Source organism: Aedes aegypti, chromosome 2, assembly GCF_002204515.2.
Source record: "Aedes aegypti strain LVP_AGWG chromosome 2, AaegL5.0 Primary Assembly, whole genome shotgun sequence".
NCBI lineage: Eukaryota > Metazoa > Arthropoda > Insecta > Diptera > Culicidae > Aedes > Aedes aegypti.
In genome coordinates, this window is record NC_035108.1 from 1,583,362 (window position 1) to 1,595,937 (window position 12,576).

General features: G+C 35.3%; 1 protein-coding gene across 1 annotated transcript in view; it reads left to right on the plus strand.

Moving 5' to 3' along the window:
• Nucleotides 1-12,576, plus strand: part of LOC5570941 (E3 ubiquitin-protein ligase Topors) — a 43,811-nt gene that overhangs the window by 16,531 nt on the left and 14,704 nt on the right. The window lies entirely within an intron of this gene.

Below are 12,576 nucleotides of genomic sequence, written 5' to 3' on the forward strand. Positions count from 1 at the left end.
AAAAAAACTTTTTTTGGCAAAGTTGCTTGAAATTGAATGGTCTACAACTTTGCTGAAGCATGTATAATATAATTTCTACAAATAAGAAAGTTAGTTACACATTTTCTATGAAAATGTGGTCCACCCTAATTTTCAATAACACCAAACAAAGGACCTTACAAATACAAACAACTTTGTAGAAGACCGTTTTTGTCTAATGTTTCGTTCTAAAGCTCAAAATGCATCTTTCCGCGTAAAACTGATTCCTGGACCATAGTGCAATGATTACCAATTGGATTCATCAAATGCTCAAAAACCGACATCTCTTCTCGACATTGCGTCAAGCAGCGATTCGAAAATTGAGTGTTTGCGGATGCCCCCAAGGGGGAGTCTTGTCACCACTTTTGTGGAATCTCGTAGCAGATACGCTTTTGAGGCAACTCAATAGTAGCGGTTTTCCAACTTATGGATTCGCCGACGACTATCTAGCTCTGATAGTTGGTATGTGCATAAGCACCCTATTCGACCTGATGCAAAGTGCTCTTCAGGTAGTCGAGAGTTGTTGTCGCCAATATGGCCTTTCGGTTAACCCGAATAAAACATCTATTGTTCTTTTTACGGAAAGACGAAACCGCGATGGAATTCGACCTTTACGTCTTTTTGGCACTGAGATTAATGTGACTGATCAAGTAAAGTATGTCGGAGTCATTCTAGATTCCAAACTTTCATGGACACCTCACATTGATTTCAGAGTAAAAAGGTTGCATGGCCTTCGGTCAATGCCGGCGAACCTTTGGTAAAACTTGGGGCCTCAAACCCAAATATATCAAATGGATTTACACAACAGTTGTTCGACCAATATTGGCATATGGATGTCTTGTGTGGTGGCAAAAGGGCGAAGTGAGAACAATCCAATCAAAATTGGGCCATCTCCAAAGGATGTGCTTGATGGCGATGTCTGGTGCGTTCTCTACAACTCCCACAGCAGCGCTCGAGGCCCTTTTCGACGTTGCGCCACTACACATATATCTTAAACAAGAAGCACTTTCTTGCTCTTACCGTTTATGGGTACTGGATCTACTGGAGAAAAATCCAGTGAATCGTAGATCTACACACACTTCGTTGTTTCCACTTTTGGTGAATTGGGACAAAATTGTCCTTGCTCCAAGTGATCTCACAATTGCTTGTAACTTTCCTTACAGGACATTTATCACACAATTCCCTTCACGGGAAGAGTGGACGTCTGGCTATTTGGAAAGAAGTATATCAAACAATATAGTATGTTACACTGATGGCTCCCTTCTTGAAGGTAGAGCTGGTGCAGGAGTATATTCTCGTGAGCTAAGGCTGAATCAGTTTTACTCACTTGGTAGAAACTGCACCGTTTTTCAGGCGGAAATATTTGCTCTTATGTGTGGAGTGCAATCAGCACTTCAACAGCGCGTAATGGGTAGAGATGTACCGAATATTCGGCCGGCCGAATATTCGGGCCGAATATCTCGATTATTTTGATTTTGCCGAATATTCGGTCTGCCGAATAATGAATTCCGTTATTCGGCCGAATAGGCCGAATAGTGACCGAATAGTAACAAAATTAACTATTTAAGAAAAGTTAAAAATCAAAGAATTAATTCAAATGATGATACATTAAAATTTTCGTTTCATACATTCTATGGGAACAATATTAAAAAAATGTGAGAATTTATCCGATCTATGGCATTAAGATGACTACGGTGCTGCTCAATACATAAGGCATTCTCTGCAAATGAGCCTAAGCTAACATTATTAGCTTTGCTAATGGTGCAAATATTTCGCTAGGCATAAACCAACAGACAAACATAGGTTTCAACACCAACCAAATCTATGCGATGACAAACATTTGTTTGGCACTGTATCAATCCATGCCAAATATTTGCCATAGTGTACTGATAGCTTTATAATCATTTTTCTGGGGCTGTAAGGAACCACTAGACTAGTTTGACGCGTATGGACTCAATGCTTTTAATATTAACCGTTAACATTCTTCATTCCGCACTTTCCATTCTTTCGATATTGTTTGGTTTGAGACACCTGCTCAAGTTCTTCCTGTATTATGCTAGTCAGTGGTCTGCAGTCTGTTTGTTCCAATTTCTTTGAAACACTTCCTAAAGTCGAATGAGAAATCTAGTGACGTATATTGGGTTATTTTTTAACAAAACATGAGATGGATAAAAAGTGCTATCAATAGAATACAGATCCCTTACTTTAGAAATACGAAAGATCTTTGAAATTTACTGTTTTTGTGATTTCTACAAATTGGTTTCAAAAGCTCAAGAGGACGATCATTCATTTTCATTCATAATCCGTTCAAATTTTCACCGTAGAAGCTTTCCCTACTTAAGCAAATTCGTTTTTTTTTTCTTTATCCACACGCAAAAAAAATGTGTGGTAAAAACTACCATTTTTGGGGGTTAGCTTAAGCGCTCGCACCGGCAATTTTCAGCAGACCAGAAATGCGCTTGATTTTACCATGTCTGCATTCGAAATCAGATGGACGAATGATGGAAAATGATTTCTGTCAAATGTACCAGTAATGTGGTGGAATGTACTACAAACATGGTAAATTGTTCTGAAAATCCAGGGTAGTTTTAAGAATGAGCGTAGTCAGCTACAATAGTAAATTTTACCACAGATTTTTTTTCCCGTGCAGGATTAAACATATAGTTTTAGAGAAATTAGACGGTGTTATTCGGCCGAATATTAGGATTTTGTTTGGCCGAATATTAGGTCATTATTCGGCCGAATGTTCGGCCGAATATTCGTTTGGCCGAATAATAATTTTCCAACTATCCGGTATTCGGCCGAAGGCCGAATAGTGCTATTCGGTACATCTCTAGTAATGGGTAAAGTCATATACTTTGTAGCATGATAGACTTGCATTACAAAGTTAATATTCAAAAAACATAAATAATTCATCTCAAGCATTAGAACATGTTCATGTTCCGATGTTCATAAAGAATATCAAATTACAGAACGTTTCCTAGCTCTCACAAATCCTTAAGAGTGTGAAAAGCATAAAACAGTAAAACTAAATTTCACATCAACTGAAATGCTGAACCTTCCCACGATCATAAAAACCTTACTTCACAATTCCCAAGCATTCATATCATGCTAACATTCAAACCAAATTATTGCCAACCTTTTCCAAATTACAACTCAGGCAATGACCCATGTCATTGTCACTACACTCTGACGCCAACGATCATTCCAGACAATCGATATATGCAATAGCGTAATTCGATCTCCTTGCCTACGCCAAGTGCATCGTTCTCACGATGCAAGAGGCCAATGGTTATATTTCTTTTCGCTTATAATGCATAGTGCTAAATTCTGATTGGCTTATATTTACATACCAAAAGTTAACTCCAAGTACCGCCTCTTTTAGAACACTTTTAGAACATAAGCAATTCAATGATTGTAAGACTTCTTGTAAGTAAAAATGATTCTAAATAAATATAATCTTGTAGACAACGGAACAATCAACAAGTCTAAAATTTAATACGGTAAAATTAATACGGTAAATGGCGACCGGTGACTTTCGAATCTTTCGGAGTCCGAAGTGGATTATTATTGATCACCAACTAGATGATCTAGTGATTGATTTTGCATGAAGCAAACAAGTGAAAAAACAAAACAAAAATCGGAAGTTTTTCAAACAGTGCTAGTGAGATTCAAGTGATAAGTGAGATTCAATTATGGGAAAAGGCGCATCAAAGTCGTCCAACGAAGGCGACGCAAATGTTCAAATAACTAATCTCCTAGAAAACCATCAACAGTTCCATGAGGAAAATGCATTAAAGTTGTGGCTAATTTTGGTGATGGTTGGTATCCAAACAGTGATAATGGTTTACAACATGATAAAGAAGAACACTCGAAAAAATGCACTCAAAGCAGCTAAGAGTATTGCTGTACTGGAAAAAGTTTGAGTAAGAAATCAAGTGCAGTGAATAAAAATAAACATTTTAAATCATTCGATAAAAATAAACTGAACAATTGTAACGAGATCCAGTAAAGTGAACAAAATAATCTTCAAATTGTGCGGAAAATCAGAATCGCGTGACACAAGAAAATCCCGCGGTGCAGTGAATTGAAAACGAAAATTAATTATCCACGGGCGAACCGGCAACTTGGAGCCGCCCCAACAAAGGGCAAACCGGCAACATGGAGCTGCCCCTACGAAGATGAGAACGTACAGTTAGAACAACATCAACAAGCAGCAGCAGTGACCGAGGTGCAACGATCGTGCCAGAGCCAGGAACATGGCGATGAGCAGAATTACCCGTAGGAAGACAACTATTGGTGAGCGTATCAAATCCGTAATTGATTACTAACATTAATTAATAATTTTCATATGTGAATTGTGCATTGTAAATCTACTTTTATAATTATATTGGAAAATAACAGAAGAATGAATATTCCCTATTAAGAAATAATATGTTATGATTTATATGGTGAACATAAATGAAAGTTTATGCCTTTATTAGTAAATTTCATTTGGTATTGATATTTTTCTTAACTATATGAATTATAATTAAAATTTTAAAATGAATGACATTGAATGGGAAGATTTTCTCAAATTTTTAAATGAAGTTGAAAAGGGTAATGGTCCAGAACCATTTGCACCTTTTGAAAGAAACACAACCCCCCGTACGTGGGAAGAATTGATAGCAAGAATTGAAAATTTGCCAGGAGACGATCCAATCACATGGTTGCCCCTGAGCGAAAAACTATAAAAGAAAAATTTTATTTTTTTTTATTATGCAATTAACCTTATGATCAACTTTAAAAGTTTTCAATGAGTGGAATTGAATTAGAAATACAAAATTTAATTGGAAAACTACATAATATTAAAACAAACTTAAAAAAATCTCCTTTTAGAAGATACCTTAAAAGTACTCTAAAGGATAAAATTCTTTTAACTAAAACCATATACAATAAAGTCGTACAAACTCTTTTGAAATATGAAGATGTTTTAGATAATAGACATGTTGATTTCTTTATAAAAGCAGCACGTCTTGATTATGATGAAATAATTTATATACTAGAAACAAAACTTAAGAAATATTCAAAACCAATATCATTAAAATCACTTAGTTACGCAATAATATTCAATATTAGACTGATCAAGATTTCAAAAAAGTTAAAATGGCATTGAACATAAAAACAGCATCTGAATTAGCATCACTGATTCCCTCTTACGATGGAAATCCAGGAGGTGTAAAATCATTTATTGATGCTATCAGATTGGTGCAAACTATAGTGCCAGCAGATCAGCAAGCCCCTGCCATTCAGCTCATTTTGACTAGGTTGACTGGTAAGGCCAGAGATTTGTTTACTGGCGTTCCGGCTAATTACCAAGAAATTGTGGATAAAATTTCTGCTGACTGTACTGACAAAAGCAGTTCAGAATTAGCTCTCGCTAACTTGAAAAATATTAAACCAAAAAAAGGCCAAGAAACTTCTGGGTTTACCAAGGAAGTAGACATACTAGCAGATAAATTGAAACAAGCTTACATTAGAGAAGAAGTACCTAATGAAGTAGCAAAAAAATTAGCAAACAAGGCTGCCATTCAATCCTTGATTATCGCATCACAGAAGCAGGAAACAAAAATGCTTTTGAAAGTTGGAAAATTTGATTCGCTTTCTGAGGCATTGAATATCGTTATGGAAAACGAGAATTTTAACAACGAACCATCTGTGTCAATGTTACAGATGAGAAAGAAATCTCCTCAAAATAAGCCAAGTTATCAATCAAATTATCAAAATCGCAACAATGGCAACAACTCTAGAGGTAATTTTAGAGGTTTCACACGTAATAATACGCGTCAAACCACACCAAATTTTCCTCAACAATCATCAAACAGATTTTTAAGATACAATTACCAAAATACCAATCATCAACATCCAAGACAACAAAACTGGAACCATTCCGGTAATAGACGATTATATCATATGAATGAAGTAGATGGTTCAATGCTTTCCAGTCAATTTGCGCCAAACGGTGCATTGCCTCAACCGGTAAGTATGGTGCCAAGTAACATGATGCCACCGCAAAGGCAACACCAACAACCTCAACAAGTTCCAAATCATTTTTTAGGAACAACAGGTCTGTTCCCGTACTCACGATGAATCTGAACGCGTCCAATTTCATATCGGTCAATGTTCAGATGACAAACACTACAAACACATTCATAATAGATTGTGGAGCAGACATATCTATTTTCAAACGTAGCAAAATACACCCCAGCTATCTAATAAATATAACGGAGAAGATCAAGTTAACAGGTATCACTGATGACACGGTTGAAACCATCGCGTCAGCAGTAACTGACCTATATTTTGAAGGAGGACTGTGCATCAAGCATAAATTCCACCTTGTAAATGATGAATTCCCTATTATGACAGACGGCATTTTAGGCCGCGATTTCTTAAGTTCCCATAGATGCATAATTGATTATGAGTCTTGGTTACTTAAGTTTAATGTAAATAATGAAGAAATAACTATACCAATTCAAGACAACTTAAACAATGGCTTTATCTTACCGAAAAGAAGTGAAGTCATTAGGCGAATTATAAATATTCCATATACATACGATATGGTTGTGCATTCACAGGAAATATTGCCAGGCGTTTTCTGTGGAAATACTATCATATCATCTAATAACCCTTATGTTAAATTTATCAACACTACAGAAAATCCTGTACATATATTGTATTCACGATTCCAACCTATAATGGAACCACTCTATAATTACCATATAATGAAAATTAATAGTAGTATTAAAAATAAGAAGAATCGTCAGCAAGACATTCTGAATCAAATTAAAACTATTGGAATACCTTTAGATGCAGTAAAAGGTTTACAGAACCTCATTGCAGAATATCACGACATTTTTAGTTTACCTGATGATGTTTTAACCTTTAACAATTTTTATACTCAGGAAATTCCTCTGCAGGACAACTGTCCGATATATATTCCGAATTACAAAAACTTACATGCCCAAACCAATGAAATTCAGAAACAAGTGGATAAGATGCTGGGTGAAAACATTATCGAACACTCAGTATCCCCATATAATTCTCCAATTTTGTTGGTACCGAAAAAATCGGATACTAATGACAAGAGATGGCGTTTAGTTGTCGATTTTCGACAGCTTAACAAAAAAATCCTTGCTGATAAATTTCCTCTCCCCAGGATTGATACTATTTTGGATCAATTGGGAAGAGCTAAATATTTTTCCACGTTGGACTTGATGTCTGGTTTTCATCAAATCCCACTAGATGAGAACTCAAGAAAATTCACAGCGTTTTCAACACAGTCTGGACATTATCATTTTACGCGTTTACCATTTGGATTAAATATAAGTCCAAATAGTTTCCAGCGTATGATGACAATCGCCATGGCTGGATTGACACCCGAATTAGCTTTTATTTATATTGATGACATCATTGTGATTGGTTGTTCAGTAAACCACCATCTAATGAATCTTACACAAGTTTTTGACAGATTGAGACACTATAATTTAAAACTCAATCTAAGTAAATGTAAATTTTTTCAATCAGAAGTGACTTATCTAGGTCACAAAATAACTGATAAAGGAATATTACCTGATCCTTCTAAATTTGATACAATTAAAAATTATCCAGTTCCATCCAATGCGGATGATGTTAGACGATTTGTAGCTTTCTGCAATTACTACAGGAAATTTGTTCCAAACTTTGCAAAAATTGCTAGTCCTTTGAATAATTTACTTAAGAAAAATTCAAAATTTATGTGGACGGATGGATGTCAATATTCATTCGAATCATTACGCAATTATTTAATGTCACCAATGATTCTTCAATATCCTGATTTTAATAAACAATTTATCTTGACGACAGATGCTTCAGACATTGCTTGTGGAGCAGTACTGTCTCAACAATTTGAAAATAGCGAGCTACCGATAGCTTTCGCAAGTAAAACCTTTACGAAAGGAGAAAAAAATAAACCAGTAATTTTGAAAGAGTTAACAGCGATACACTGGGCTATTAACTACTTTAAACCTTATTTGTATGGAAAAAAGTTCGTTGTAAGAACAGACCATAGACCGTTAGTATTCCTGTTTGGAATGAAAAATCCAAACTCGAAACTCACAAATATGCGTTTAGACTTAGAAGAATTTGACTTTGTCGTAGAATACATACAAGGCAAAGCTAATGTAATCGCAGACGCACTGTCACGTATTGTCACAACGTCTGAAGAATTGAAAAATATAAATATTTTGAAGGTTAATACAAGAGCAATGACCCGAGAACAAAATCAAACTACAACACCCGCAGAAACACCAAAGGTTACTGTTAGTAAAGAGCCTGATCACCTCTCTACTTACGTAACTGAAAATCCAAGCATTACCAACAAATTGCATAAGTTAAGAATTAGTTATGATAACAATGTTCTTGAAATGATAATTTTTTCAAAGAACAGTAAAAAACATGTTGCATCAGTGCAACAACAGTTTATAAGAAACGGAAGTCAAACACTTGAGTTTGCTCTTCTGAAATTAGAAAAATTATTACTTACGATGAAAATTAAAAAGATTGCTTTATCTTCGGATAATGAACTTTTCAAGTTATGGCCTATAAATATTTTCAAAAAAATAACAAATGAAAAAGTTAGACACGTGCAAATAATAATTTACAATCCGCCAAAATTCATAACGGATAAAAATGAAATACATGAAATAATAAGAATTAACCATGAGATCCCATTAGGAGGTCATATTGGACAACATAGACTTTATCTCAAAATAAGAGAAAAATATAAATGGAAGGATATGAAAGGTTGCATATCACAGTTCGTAAAATCCTGTGAGTTATGTAAAAAAAATAAAATTACTAAACATACTAAAGAAAATATGATAGTTACCACAACACCTTCCACACCATTTGAAGTGATTTCAATTGATACAGTTGGACCACTTCCATTAAGTAATAACAAAAATAGATACATAGTTACAATCCAATGTGATTTAACGAAGTATGTTGTTTTAATACCAACGGCAAGCAAAGAAGCTAATGTCATTGCCAAGGCATTAGTCGATCATTTCATATTAGTGTACGGAAATTTCCTTGAATTGAGGTCAGATCAAGGAACCGAATTTAAAAATCAAACCTTAGAACAAATTTGCAAAATTTTGGAAATTAAACAAAACTTTTCAACGGCTTATCATCCCCAAACTATTGGTTCATTAGAGAGAAATCACAGATGTTTGAATGAATATCTGAGATCCTTTACAAATAAACACCATACAGATTGGGATGATTGGTTAAAATTTTACAGTTTTTCCTATAACACCACTCCACATTCAGATCATCAATTTACACCATTTGAATTAGTTTTTGGCAGAAAAGCTCAACTACCCAACGAAATATACGAAAAAGGCATAGAACCACTTTATAATTACGAGGACTATTATCATGAACTTAAATTTAAAATTCAGAAATCAAATGAAATCGCTAGAAGAAAATTAATTGATCAAAAATTAATACGAACAAATCAAGCAAATCAAAATATCAACCCAATAAATCTAAATATTGGAGATTTAGTATATTTAACCGTAGAAAACAGAAAAAAACTTGATTCATTTTATTCAGGACCTTATAAAATAGTCGAAATCAATGACCCAAATTGTAAAATTAATCACTATTTGACACAAAATAATGAGAATATTACAGTTCACAAAAATCGACTTATTAAAGCATAAAAATAAAAAAAAAAAAAAAAAAAAAAAAAAAACACAAAGTTTTGATTTAATCATTGTATCGATAACTAACAATAAATTTTAATACAAAAGAGATCCACCGAGCCTAACACCCATAAAAAAGAGAATAAAACACAAAAAAAAATGACAATCAAATGGGGTAGGTAAAATTTCTTAGAATAACACTAAGAAGCTTGAAATTCGATAGGATCAAATAAGTATATTTTTTATGTAAACGGTATTTGGAGCATAGCTATACACGAGTAATTTTTCTTCGATACATTACTCTCCCGAAGGGTGGAGGTGTAGCATGATAGACTTGCATTACAAAGTTAATATTCAAAAAACATAAATAATTCATCTCAAGCATTAGAACATGTTCATGTTCCGATGTTCATAAAGAATATCAAATTACAGAACGTTTCCTAGCTCTCACAAATCCTTAAGAGTGTGAAAAGCATAAAACAGTAAAACTAAATTTCACATCAACTGAAATGCTGAACCTTCCCACGATCATAAAAACCTTACTTCACAATTCCCAAGCATTCATATCATGCTAACATTCAAACCAAATTATTGCCAACCTTTTCCAAATTACAACTCAGGCAATGACCCATGTCATTGTCACTACACTCTGACGCCAACGATCATTCCAGACAATCGATATATGCAATAGCGTAATTCGATCTCCTTGCCTACGCCAAGTGCATCGTTCTCACGATGCAAGAGGCCAATGGTTATATTTCTTTTCGCTTATAATGCATAGTGCTAAATTCTGATTGGCTTATATTTACATACCAAAAGTTAACTCCAAGTACCGCCTCTTTTAGAACACTTTTAGAACATAAGCAATTCAATGATTGTAAGACTTCTTGTAAGTAAAAATGATTCTAAATAAATATAATCTTGTAGACAACGGAACAATCAACAAGTCTAAAATTTAATACGGTAAAATTAATACGGTAAAACTTCTGTTCAGATAGTCAGGCTGCTATAAAAGCTCTCGCTTCGGCCAACTCAAGGTCGAAGCTTGTTATCGCATGTCGAACTCAAATTGAGGAACTGAATTCAGTCAACTCTGTAAACCTTGTATGGGTACCTGGCCATTCTTCCATCGTTGGAAATGAATTGGCTGATGAGCTAGCTCGTGATGGAGCATCGCATGACTTCATTGGCCCTGAGCCGGCTATTCCAATTTCGAAGTGCTGGGTGAAGCTTCAGATAAACTCTTGGGCGGCAACTCAGCACAAGCAATATTGGAATAGTTTGGAGTCGTGTCGTCAAACAAAATTGTATATTACTGAGCCATCTCCAAAGGTGGCGAAGTATTTAACAAATCTGTCAAAGCAGAATTGCAGTCTCTTGGTCAGAGCGTTGACAGGCCACTGCCGACTCAACTATCACATGGCAAATATTCAGCGTGCTGACTCATTTGTGTGTGATAGTTGTGACTCCGATTATGGAACTTCGTATCACCTGATATGTAACTGTCCAGTTTTTGCGCAAATGCGATTCCAATTACTTGGTAAACACTTATTAAGTGAAACTGAATACAGAAGCCTGAATCTTCAGGACATCCTGTTATTCTTAACCCGCTGTGGTAATGAGCTATAGGCTCTCTTTACGCTCATGCGTTTTGCAGTGCCCTTTTTAGGGCGCTGTTCGAACCCATTGTGGTATGGAGCTACATGCTCTCATTTCGCTTATGCGATCTTCCCTCTTCAAGGGACCCCACTCCTATTTCCTCCCATCTTTCCCTTCCCTTTCCTCTCCCATCGGGTAGATGATGAAATAGGCTCAAATATGGCGATGGCACAAATCTCCCAACTGGTGGGGAACGTGCCTTTGGAGCCGGCCTTCTGATACCTGATACCTGATACCCATCCCAGGAATAGGACCACAAACAACAATGGAGTGTGCATCAATTTTCTTAGCAACGCCTCTCCCAACGATGTTGCCTATCTCCCTAAATGGAACGGTTGGTACGGTTGTCCCCGTTTCTTCCTTTACAGTATTTCAACATTTTTCGTCTATCATGTTATTCACTCGTGAATAACCTGATCGACGTTAATTTTTGAATTATCTTCAAACCCCAAGTCTGCACAGTGGGCCTGGCCATTTTAATGTTTGTATCAAATCATTGATATGCTGCAAACATTAATGCTGACAAGAAAATACTGGAATTAATTTCGGTATTTCCAGGATGCTTTTCAATATTGGCTGTGCAAGCACTTAGATTAGATTAGATTAGATATTATTTTTTTCGTATTGATAAAACGAAATAATTTGTTGAAAAAGTCGTAACGTGACAAAATCGGAACCTGATAAAGTTGGAGCGTGACAAAAAAGGAACATTCCGCTATAAGCAATTGTCTAATATTCATGGTATCTGCTAGATAAGAAGTGTTTAAGAGCAGAATCAGTTGACGAATTGGCAAGTATAATTGTTTTGTAAACTCCTCTTTGGTAATAACTTGCATACTATAATATTGTCACAATGAATCCTTAAAAAATATTTCCTCATTTAGTTCCTTTTTTATTTTTGGTACAGTTAACTCTCCATAACACAATATTTAAAGGACTATCGAGGCTCGATACCTCCGAGTTATAAAACACAAAACCAATGCAAATACCAACTTTTACTATGGTCCTCTAACTCGATATCGAGACACGAATATCGCGTAAGGGAGAGTTAACTATAGTTGATTAGTCTATTTTTTGATCCTGATTGTTCTTTTTTCATCCCTTTTTAGTCACTTTGTCAGACATGTGATCGCTAAAGATGTTATATTGAATACACTCAATTGCTACCAGTCCT